The sequence below is a fragment of the Lemur catta genome, chromosome 10 (genome assembly GCF_020740605.2).
Source record: "Lemur catta isolate mLemCat1 chromosome 10, mLemCat1.pri, whole genome shotgun sequence".
In the NCBI taxonomy this organism is placed as follows: Eukaryota; Metazoa; Chordata; class Mammalia; order Primates; family Lemuridae; genus Lemur; species Lemur catta.
Window position 1 is genome coordinate 32139022 of NC_059137.1, and position 12749 is coordinate 32151770.

The window sequence follows — 12749 nt, forward strand, 5'->3', positions numbered from 1 at the left end:
TCAGACTTCGAGCTGTAACCCTCACTCTACTTTCCACTTCTGGATGCTACTATTTAAGGCCTCCAAGTGCACAGTCATTTGTCTACTACCAATCAACCATAGACTGAGGGGCCCACATGGAGAACATTAACTAGGAACTCAAATTATATCTACTTAATGTATTTAAACATTTTAAGATTTAATCTTTGAGACGATAATGCATTCACATCATTCAAACAACAAATCATTTAGAAATGAGAAGTTTCCTTTCCATTCCTGTTCCCTACTAAATTACAATTATTCCAGAGTTTTAAAATGCATTTGTAACCCAATACAAATATAAATTCTGTTTCCTTTTCCTTTTTTATACAAATTAAAGCATATATACATTGCTGTGCCTTTTTCACTTAATAATGTATCTTGGAGATCTCTTCCACCTCACTGTGTAACTATTAATATATCATTATTTATTTAACCAGCCCCATATTGATGGACATTTGGGAAATTTTCCATCTTTTGCTGTTATAAGCAATGCTGCAATAAATAATTTTGTTACACAGATTATTTCACACTTGTGCAAATATATTTGTAGGGTAGATTCCTAGAAGTGGAATTGTATCATAGTAGTTTGATAGGTACTGCCAAATTGCCCTTCCTAGGGGTTGTACAATTTATACCCCACCAGAAATATAGGCAAGTGCCTGATTATCCATATTCTTGCCAGCAAAATCTGGTAGGTGAAAAATGTTATCTTAGTATAATTTTAATTTCTATTTCTCTTATGAGTAAGTTTGAACATCTTTTCACATGTTTAAGAGCCATTTATATTTCCTTTTTTCTGAAGTGTCTCTTATATCCATCGCTTATTTTGGGAAGCGGGGGTGGCTTAAAAATCACTCTGTAGTTGCTGTTTATAATATGGAGATTTGCCCTTTGTAATACGAGTTGCAACATATTTCCCCCTAGTTTGTCATTTGTCTTTCAACTTTGCTTATGATGTTTTTGCTATGTAGATTTTTTTTAAAAATGTAGTTGAATTTGTCAGTCTTTTATGACTTCTGGATTTAGTCATAGTTAGAAAAACCTGCTTAGTCCAAGGTTATGAAGGAATTCTCTCATATTAGCCTTTTCTACTTTTATGGTTTCTATTTTATATTTAAAATTTTGATCCATTTTTCTTAATATATGGTGTGAGGGATAGGTCCAACTTTATTTTTTTCCAAATGGCTACTCAGTTGCCTCAGCACCATTTGTGAAGTCTACTTCTACACTGTTTTACTTCTTACCCAAAACAAGCCTGATTCATCTCCTTTTTTTTCACACCTACTCTGCTGTGACTGAATATGAATACAATTCTCCGCTTTCCTTCCTGTAAGACACCTTCAGTGGCAGAGATGCCTTTCTTCATGCTGCCTCCCTGCTTTTCCTCAGCAATACCATAGCCTGGCAGCCAATTAATATTTGAACAAGTACAGGCTGCTCAGAAGGCTCTCTAGGATTTTTCATTGAGCAGTAACTGGTTAAAAAGAAATCCTAACTGTAATCAGGTTCCCTAGAGCAGTGGTCCCCAACCTTTTTGGCATCAGGGACCTGGTTTCATGGAAGACAATTTTTCCATGGATGGGGGGAGGGGGAGATGGTTTCAGGATGGTTCAAGCACATTACATTTATTGTTCACTTTATTTCTATTATTATTACATTGTAATATATAATGAAATAATTATGCAACTCACCATAATGCAGAATTAGTGGGAGCCCTGAGCTTGTTTTCCTGCATCCAGACGGTCCCATCTGGGGGTGATGGAAGACAGTGACTGATCTGACAGGAGGTGGAGCTCAGGCCGTGATGCGAGTGATGGGGAGCGGCTGTAAATACGGATGAAGCTTAGCTCACGGGGCTGCCACTCACCTCCTGGTGGGGAGGGAGGTTGGGATTGCAGCCCTGAAAACTGTTCCAATGGAAATGTCTTCTGGCTGTCTCTAGTCATGCTAACCGAGTATTCCAGAAACTTAAGGTACACTACCTGGGTCTTTCTCTCTTGAGGGAGTCCAATTTGGGTTGCATTCCTCCATGCAAATTCGTATCATCTGCCATCTCTTCTTTGTCTGACAGTATGGGATATTACCTTCTGTAATTTGGAATGGGAACCATAATATGCCAAAAAAGTAGTGCTGGATTTCCCATCATGTGATGGCCGGCTCCAGACCCTCATTTACTGGGAAAATGATTGTGGAGGTATGGTTTTGGAAACATGCCTCCTCAATTTAAACCCCAAGCAGATGAAGTTTTTTCATCTGTGAAATCTAGGGAAAACCCTAGCTTTGTTCTACCAGAAGAGAGTGTCCAAGCAGGCAGATGAAACTGATTTTATTTGATACCCTTACTTAGCACTCTCTAAGCTACTTGGGTTAGTTTTACAACTTCTTGATAAAAGACTTCCTTCCACTTTGAACCATTGCCCCAGGCCATCTTTCCCTTCTAAACTTGTCCAGGCCATTTTGCCTGTTCTTTATTATTGAACCTTACCTTTTGATCCTATTTCTTATCTCTGCCTTCAGATTTTCCCTGATGCTAGTAGTACATTCTTTGTTTAGTGTACCAATTTGACTTAAAAGTTGTTATACAATTTAGTTGAAAACAACTAGTCAGCTAGTCAATTTTGTTAAAACAATGATTTGGTCAAGACAATGATTTGGCAAAAAATGAATATCCTAAGTTATTAGTTTTTGAGTAGTAATTTTATTGTATTATGGGGTGATTAAACACTTTTGGCCCATTTTGGGAGGATTTTTCTGACTTTTTTTTTATTTTATATTTCAAGTTTATATTTTTAGCTAGAATAGCATGTTGTTACTTGTGATATCAAAAAGTTGAAGCAACCCAGCTGCCCCCAAATAGGAGTATACTTGGGTAAGAGTGATTTTAACTAAAAGGCAATAAGAGGTTAATTGGAAAAAACAAACCATCTAGTGATAAGATAAACATGTTTCCTTTATCATTTTTCTTTTCCCCTCATAAAGGCAGTGCATGTGCAGTACAGGACACTCAGAAAAATATAGATAAGTAATGGAAAAAAAAAAGCCGTAAGTTAATTCACCCAGGAATAACCACTATTGTCCTTCCCTGTCCTTTTAAATGCATTTTATACACATAAACTTTGCCTACTGTTTGTAATTTGCCATAATTTATTTAATCATTCTCCAATTATTGGTCAGTCACCTTTGTTTAGGATATTTTGGTTCCTTTTGCAACTGTGGGCCAGTCCACCTTTGATAGGAAATAGATTTCCATTCTCTTTTCCCTTCTGTCTCTCAGTCCTGCCTAGGCCTGCATCTAGCCCAACCCCTGAGGCCTCCCTGTTTGCTTTAAGTGAGACAGTTTGTAAATGAAGCCATTCTGTAAAGCCTTTCAATGGATTTACCAAAGAGGCCTGGTTCCAGAATTCCTATGAACTCTCTGATTATATATAAAATATTTTGGGGGTTCATGCTTGATATGTTATGGTTTATGTATGCAAATTAGTTTGAGAAGGTAAAGAGAAGGGAGAGATTAGATTGGGTCTCCATTAAAATGAAAATAAAAGGCATTGCAGCAGAGAAATCCATAATCATTAGGGAGAAGTTATTTAAAAATATTTTCTCTAAAATAGAGTTGACAAATATGTGCTATGTGTTGTGCCTAAACCTGAGTCCATGGTAGACTCACTAATCAGTCATGGTACTGTTTTTCACTGGATCCAAAATTGGCTTTCAATCTTTCTCAAAATGAGGTTCTAGGTAGCTGTATCCACTGGAATTGTGGTGGGGACAAACCTAATTACCATTCTTGCTCTCAAATGTTACATTATGTTGTTTTTTCTAATAGTGGATTGACCAAGAAAGCTATAATAAAATGTTTTATATCTTATAAACAAGTTTATGATGTTAAATATGGGATAGGAGCAAAGAATTATCTGGATCTCAGGCAAAGCACATGCCTCATAGTTAAGATCATGGAAGCAGCATAATTAAATTATAGATTTGTTATGGAGTGAAAACAATGTCACAATAATACTCATCATATAAATTGCCCATGGTGTGGTCATGGTGATTGACTCCCCAGTATTCATTCCACCTCAGATGATTAGTCTAAGCAGTTGTGGTTAATCCTGTTTCCTTTGCCTGTGAAGGGTTCAGAATGGCCTGATAACCTAGTCTGGCCAATGAGATGTGAAGGAAACTCTGGAGGAGGGCTGGAGCACTTCTGGGGAAGGATTTCCTGATCCTAAAAAGGGAGAACAGAAAGAGATGATGCCTCCTCTCCCTCTGAAGTTATGTTTGAGTATGATGGTTAGAACTGTGCTAGCCATCTTGGGATAATAGGAGAAACTAGCTTTGGGTGAAGCTGATCTAGAGATGGCAGAACAGAGAGATGGCAGAAACCTGAGCCCTTGATGACCTTACTGAACTGCTGATTGTGTTGTACTTGGTCTGCCTTACCTCTGAACTTTCAGTTCTGTGAGATAGTACAGTTCCTCATTGTGTAAGCCAGCATGATCTGGAATTTTGTTACTTGTAGCCAAAAACATCCTGAGTGGTATACTTACTTTGTCTCCAGCAGATTCATGTCAGGTGGATTTGTTTTTATTTTGATAGGTTTCTTTTGTAGGGCTCCTACCTCCCGCTGTCTTCTGGCTTCATAAAGTGTAGGTTCTAACTTACCAATTTTCATCTCAGTCTTTTCTCAGGGGCTCTGCCTTAGACCAGGGTTCATCACAGAAAGCAGCAAGGAGCCAAATAGCAGTCATCATCTCTTCTGGAACCTTTTGGGTTTGAACATCTTGTGGTGTGACTGCTCCTGTTTGTCGTTTGTTCCTTCTTTTCCTGATTCTGATTTATTGCTTTGATCTTGGTCCCTGCTCTTGTGTATTTTGTGTCTTATGCTTGACCTCAAGATTGTTTCATAGGTTTATTTTCCTCTTTTCCTTCTCCTTTCATCCCCCTTTGTCCCTTATCTCCCTCATCCACTCCTTCCTCACTTTATAACTTTACTTCGTGGCCAGTAGAGACTATTTTAAGTAGATGTGGAGTTTAGTATTTGCCAAGAATAATAATGAGTTCAATAAGCAATCATGTAGCTATTTGTTCTAGACCCATGTGGTAGAAAGGAAGAGTAGGTCAGCACTTGGGTGAGCAAGAAATGGTTTGGAGTCAGGGCATTTGAGTCTTCCTAAGGCTTCACTATTTGCTACCTGAAATTTTGGGCAAGTCACTTAAAGAGGTTGAGTTTTTTCTTTAAAGTTTGTTACTAATGCCTATGTTTTCCTATTATTATTGTGATTCAAATGAAATAATGTGAACCTGGCAAATGAAAAAAACCACATGTTTTAAAAAAGGATACCCAAACTAGTTGGATTTTCTGATTATTTTCCAGTGAACTAATGTCAAAGTCTTTAGAATAAGCTCTGTGTAGCTTGTTAGTCTGTTTGTAGAAAGGCAATGGAGTATGATATGGGGCATAATAATACAAATGATTAGGGATTGAAATTTATATTTTAGTGATAACCTAAGGCCTGGGGAAAAAAAGGAAAAGAAAAAGAAAAGGCCACACAATATTTGTAAAGGTCAGGATGTTGATCATGAGGCTTATTTCTAGTTCAACCAGAAATTCTGGTCAGCCGAATAAGGGGAAACAGAAACCAATAGAAGAAACACCCCCCTCTAGTGGCAAGGGGCCAGCTTCCATATTTGGTTGCTAAGGTGGGTGATAGGAATGGATTACTTCTTAGGATGTTTAAGTTTCTTAAGAAGAATTCTGAGGATCCTGAGTTAGAATATTTAAGGAAGATCTTTAGCTCAGGCTTTCCTCATCAGGAGACTTAACACATTTCCCAGGATAAGTAGTATCTTGGCACTCTAATGTGGAATTGATTGAAAAATTTTGAAGCTACAGTTATTGGAAGAGATTCAGAGTTTACTTTTACGTAGGCCACTTAGAGATCTTGAAAATTAGGAGACCATTGTTCCTAAACTTCTTGTTGATCTGAGATGATACAGTAAGGTATCTTTATAATCCCATTCACAGGGGAAGAAATCCTGTATTTAAAGCGTGGGTCATGCCATAGAGTAGTATTCATCCATGTTCACATAGAATAGTGCCTGTGGATTTCCTAAGTATAAATTTTGATTTGAAATTTTTAGTGGTGATCCTTAGAACCAAATGTTTAGCTTATGTCTTGGAAGTGATTTAATTGGTAGCTATGGAAAGGCAGTGAAGTTAAGTATATTAAAATCACATATTCAGTTATTGAACACTGGTAATTCAGTGGCTTGGGATAAGAATCTCATGCATTCTTAAAGGATGTTTCATCTTAAGGGTGGGTATATGTTGTTAATGATAATGTTTGTTTGTGATTACTACATTTACAAATCTCAAAGTCCATTGAAGTTTTTACTGTTTCAACTTCAGTTTGGCAAGGATTCTTCTTAGTTTACTTAATGATTTCTGAAGAGGCAAAAGTTCAGAGAATAACATTTTTGTGATATTCTGTGTTAGATCTAAGGAAGAGTTGAATGCCATTCAAGTCTAATACAGAAAAGAGTGGTTAAAGCACAAGAAAATAAATTCTGGTTCAAGACTGCATTATCAACTTGCCATTTTTTTTATTTTTAATGCCAAATTTCCTTGCCCTGAAGGGCAGAAATGTGAAGCTTGCCGTAGACCAACCTTTCCATAATTTGGAATATGTTTGGTGACATTTCTTATGAAATAGTAATGGAAAAATACCCTAGAAAATATAAACTTGTATATGGATGAAGTGAGATTATAGGGTTATGAAATTAATTGTGTATAATTTATGGAACTATTAATAATATCCTTAGTTTATGGTTATACTTCACAAATATACTTTATTTCAGGAAATAAGAACTAGATCTGGAAATAAATCAAGCATCTACCTGTTGGGAAAAATCAGAAATAGGAGGAAGTTACTAACGGTTCATTCTTAGCTGAGAAAAATTCAGTATGGAATAATTGTCAGTTAGAATTATGATTACATTAAGCAAGCTCACAGATAGAGAGTGTTCAAAGCAAATTGGTTAAAACTGTATTTTAACACATTAACTCACTCTAATTTTGAGCCCGGGGCCTCGTGAAGCGTATGTAATTCACATGTCCCTTCACCTTGGGAGCTGCGTGAACTATTTTTCAAGCTGCGTATAACTCACGCACAGAAAACAATAAAAAATAACAAATTTTTCATTAAATTAGAAAGGATTATTTTGTTTCCAAAGTTTTAATTCTATTTTTGTAATAAAACACCGTGGCCCCAAGGAAAAAAATTTTTTTCTAATGTGGCAGTCAATGTGTTAGGAAACTCCACTATGAGTCTATGTAGTCTGACAGAGCCTACAACTTTTTCATCTCTAATAATCTTGAGCTCCAGGCCAAAAAAACTCTTTTCCTTGCCTTGTTTACATTAATTGAGATAAGTCAATGAGATTCCTTCTGCCTATCAGTTCACTTTTCACTATCATGAGGCTCAGGTGCCACTAGGAGACATTAGGGTGGGGCTGTTGTACAGTTCTTCAGACTGTTAGTGTTCTCCACTATTCTCTGGGGAGGGTCTTTTGCCCTCTCAAGTCTACAAAGTTTTGACTCACTGATACAGCTTTTTTTTTTTAAAAAAAATTTCAGCATATTATGGGGGTGCAAAGTTTAGGTTACGTATATTGCCCTTGCCCCCCACCCCCCAGTCAGAGCTTCAAGCTTCTCCATCCCCTAGACGGTGCGCATCGCACTCATGTATGTATGTATACACCCATCCCCTCCCCCCCATCTGCCTGACACCAGATTAATGTTATTCCTATATGTGCACTTAGGTGTTAATCACTGATACAGCTTTTGAAGTTAACAGCTAGAAGTCTAGTGACTCTAACTATGTGTCACGCTCTTGCACATCTTTGATGTTGCTTCCAGCCAACCTTAGAGGCTAAGTACTAACATTGTCCCTATTTCACAGAAGCACAAAGAAGTTAAGTAAGTTGCCCAAGTTCACACCTAAATTTGTACCCAAGTAGTCTTACTTCAGAACCCATGTTCTTAACCATGTCCAATGACAGCCTCATGCTCGTTCATTTGTAAGTAACCTTGTCTTTCTTTCTGAAAGCTTATCTCTTTTCTGTATTCTCTTTCTTTCCTTCTTTTCTTTCTCTCCTTTCTTTTTCTTTCTTTTTTTCTTTCTCTCCTTTCTCTCTGTTTTCTCTTTGTTTCCCTTAATTCCTCTCTCTCACTTTCCCTCTTTTCTTTCTCTCTCTGTTTCTTTCTTCTCTCTTTCTCTGTCTTTCTTTTCTTTTTTTTTGAGACAGAGTCTCACTCTGTTGCCCAGGATAGAGTGAGTCCCGTGGCGTCAGCCTAGCTCACAGCAACCTCAAACTCTTGGGCTTAAGCGATCCTACTGCCTCAGCCTCCCGAGTAGCTGGGACTACAGGAATGTGCCACCATGCCTGGCTAATTTTTTCTATATATACTTTTTTAGTTGTCCAGATAATTTATTTCTATTTTTTTAGTAGAGATGGGGTCTCACTCAGGCTGGTCTCGAACTCCTGACCTCGAGCAATCCACCTGCCTCGGCCTCCCAAAGGGCTAGGATTACAGGCGTGAGCCACCGCGCCTGGTCTCTTTCTTTTCTTTTTAGAGACAGGGTCTCACTCTGCTGCCCAGGCAGGAGTGCCATGGTGTGATCACAGATCATTGCAACCTTGAACTCCTGGACTCAGGTGATCTTCATGCCTCAGCTCCCAAGTAGCTGGGATACAGGCACATGGCACCATACCTGGCTCTTTTCTTTATTCTTAAAGCTCAAAAATCTCAACTGGGATATATCTGGGTGTATGCCCTTTTTCATGTATCCTGTCTAGCACTAGGGCTTGATCTGACAACTCTAGTCTCCTCCTGAGGGACGTTTTCTTGTATTATGTTTTGATTGTTGCTTTTTCCAATATGGCCTTGTTCTCCCTCTGGAACTCCTTTTATTTTCAATTAGACCTCCTAGACCTGCCCTCTAGTTCTCTTATCTTTTCATTTAGGAATTCCATTTCTTTTTATTTTTGCCCTGGATAATGTGATACTCTTTCACCTGCTTTTCCAGAAAATAAATTTGTTCTTCGTTGGGTCTGTTATATTTTTCACTTCCTCAATTGAAATTTAAAATGTATAAATCATATTTAAAGAATTCCCCAATGTATTATTTTGTTCTGGTTATTCCTTTGTATTTAATACCATATAAAAATAAAATATACAAGTAAACATGGTTTATTTTAGAAATACAATGCTGTTTCAACATTAGGAAATAGTAATGTAATATATCACTTTAATAGATCAAAGGAAAAAAATCCTAGGATCATTTCCACAGATATTGCAAAGGCATTTGATAAATCTATGCCCATTCTTGATAAAAAAACAGCTCTTGGTAATCCAAGAAAAGAAGGATATTTTCTTAACAGCCAATGTCATAGTTAACATTGAAAGTTAACATTAAAATACTTGAGCAACATTCCCTAAGTGTGTCCTAAGAACTGTGGATCTGGTATTTTATATAAAAAAGGGTATCTTTGCATATTAGGGTAAAGCAAGATGTTATAACAAATACCAACATTTCAGTGGCTTAATACTATAGAAATTTATTTTTCCCTCATGTAACAGTCCAATGTGCATGTTTCTGGTTAGTAGACAGTTGCTTTTCTCTGTATGGTGATTCAGGGACTTAGGTTCCTTCCATTATATGGCTCCATCATTCCCTAAGACCTTGAACTCTTCTGTTTCCAGCTGATGGAATTTCAGAGATAGGGTGGAGAGTGCACACTTTCTTCTCAATTACCATGCTTGGATGTGACACACATTTATGTTCACATTTCCACATTCCACTGGCCAGAACTAGACATGTTATCTCACCTGTCTGCAAGGTGTGTATGTGTTGGGGGAGAGAATGGGAAACATCATCAGGCTAGGTAGCCACAGATATGGAAATAGATAGATATTCTCATTTGTAGTTAGCAAGAGTAGAAATTAGGACCACCTGAATGGAGGGCACTGTGGTAATATCTATCAAATTTTAAAAAATATATATCCTTTAATCTCAAAATTCCACTTGTAGCAATTTTTGTTACACATATATTCACAAGTATGTGTTTATTTACATTTTAAGGCTATACCTAGCAATACCTGTAATAGTAAAAGATTGGAAACATTTTGAATGTCCATCAAAGGGGCCTGAGTAAATAAATTATTGTATATCAATGCAGTGGAACACTCTGCAGCCGACTAAGAGGAACAAGAGAGTGATGTGTACTGACTGGACAGAGAAAAGCAAGGATCAAAACTGTGTGTGCACTGCTACCACTTATTTAAAAAGATAAATATATGCATATATGCTCATATACTCAGAATATTTGTGGAAGGGTCATGGGAAACTGGAAGAATCACAAACTGGTAACAGTGGCTGCTTCCAGTTAAAATTATAAGGTAATGGGGGGATGGGTGAGGGAGAGACATTGTTTTAGTGTATATTCTTTAAACCTTTTGATGTGCATCTATTTAAATAAATGTTAGTTGTAGAGGTATATGAAATAACATGGAAAGATGGTCATAATATATTGTTGCCTAAGAAAAAAGTTTACTGAAAAGTATGTACAATATGGTCTCATTTTTACAAATAAAGAAATAAATGGGATATACAGAAGTAGTGGTTCGTGGTTTTTTTTTTTTGCTTATCTGTATTTTTTTATTTTTCTATAATGAACATTTATTACCTTTGTAACTTAAAAAAAATTATACAAATGAAGAAACTCAGTGAAAACTTTTCTTAAGAGTCCTTGTTGACCCTGCCATGAAAACTTTTCCCATTTCTGCTGTTAAGATTGATGAATGCGTCGTTTTTTCTTCCATGATACATTTTTCATATATTCATCACACACTGAAATGCATTATGTATACATTTGGCTCACCTACTCTGTGGTCTTAGAGGACCTGAATCATACCAAATTCATCCAGGTATCTCTCTCTCTGCTAAGAGCAGTGTCTTTCCTATAACAGGTGTGCAGTAAATATTGAGATGGTGCTTAAACCAGGGAGTGCAATGAGTGAAATAGTTGTGTACTTTTTGTTCTTGTGTGATGCAACCTGTATTTAATACTGCACCCCAGATATCACTGACTTGTTAAGTAATGCCAATAGCTTACTAGTGTAGTTCAAAGCCCATGGGCCAAAGGTTTCCTTTCTAAAATGATATTGGTTGCCTCCAGGGATCAATCTCTCTGCATCCTAAGTTAGTCAGCATGGGTGTGTTACAGAAATAAGTGTAGTAAGAAATGACAAAGTTTAAAAGAATGTAAGAATAATCAAACAGGGATGACAGGGTCCCTGCTCTGATACAGATGAATATACTAACTGCTTGATATTATAATTTACAGCAGTTTCCCCCTATTTTTCTGTCTGTACTATTTTCCTTTCCCTATTTCTATCCTTTTGCTACAACCCCTCCTTGTACACATAGCTGTATTTTTGGTGTAGATTATCAGGGGTCAGTTATTAGTGAATCACTGAGCAGAAATGCAAATTAAAGAATTGGGAGCTGAAAACATTATTTCAGCAGTAAGATTTTTAGTTGGAAATTACTTAAGAATAGATTTGATAGTCCAGGGTCTCTGCATTTCCCAGTTTTATTGCTACTATATCCTTATTATCCATGTTTCTTTCCTGTGTTCTAGTCACAGAGGTCTATTTATAGCCCAGAAGTTCCTTCTAGGGGCTTTCTGCAAACCTTTTTTTATTGGGAAATTCTCTGCATATATTCATTGATCCAAGCTCTATTGTGATGGTTAATTTTATGTGTCAACTTGACTGGGCCAGAGGAGGCCCAGATACCTGGTTAAACATTATTTCTGGGTATGTCTATGAGGGTGTTTCCAGAAGAGATTTGTTGTTTTTTTTTTTTTTTGAGACAGAGTGTCACTTTGTTGCCCGGGCTAGAGTGAGTGCCGTGGCGTCAGCCTAGCTCACAGCAACCTCACACTCCTGGGCTTAAGCGATCCTACTGCCTCAGCCTCCCGAGTAGCTGGGACTACAGGCATGTGCCACCATGCCCGGCTAATTTTTTTTGCTATATATATTTTTAGTTGGCCAGATAATTTCTTTCTATTTTTAGTAGAGACGGGGTCTCACTCAGGCTGGTCTCGAACTCCTGACCTCGAGCGATCCACCCGCCTCGGCCTCCCAGAGCTAGGATTACAGGCGTGAGCCACCGCGCCCGGCCTCCAGAAGAGATTTGAATCAGTAGACTGAGTAAAGCAGATTGCCCTTCCCCATGTGGGTGGGCATCATGCAATCTGTTGAGGGCCTGAATAGAACAAAAAGGTGCAGGAAGGAAGAATTCTCTCTCTCTGCCTGCCTGCTTGAGCTGGGACATAGATCTCTTGCTCTTGTATTGGTACGTACACCATTGGCTCTCCAGTTCTCAGGGCTTTGGGGTTGAGTTAGAACTTACATTATCAGTTCTGATTCTAAGGCCTTCAGACTCAGACTAAAATTATACCACCACTTTTACTGGGTCTCCAGCTTGCAGATGGCAGATCATGGGACTTTTCAGCCTCCATATTCACACACGCCAATTCCTTATAATAATCTCTCTCTCATTCTGTTTCTCTAGAGAACCCTAATACATCTACCTTCCCATAAACAGCTGGTTCAGATGCCACCCATGTCAAGTAAGTCATCATAGTAATTCAGTGATTTT

General features: G+C 37.7%; 1 long non-coding RNA gene across 2 annotated transcripts in view; it reads left to right on the top strand.

The window, feature by feature from the left end:
- LOC123646314 overlaps positions 1-12749 on the top strand; it is a 128536-nt gene that overhangs the window by 80749 nt on the left and 35038 nt on the right. For both annotated transcript variants that reach the window (XR_006737867.1, XR_006737868.1), the window contains one exon: positions 12663-12720. This is a non-coding gene — a long non-coding RNA (uncharacterized LOC123646314). The remainder of the gene's footprint in view (positions 1-12662; positions 12721-12749) is intronic.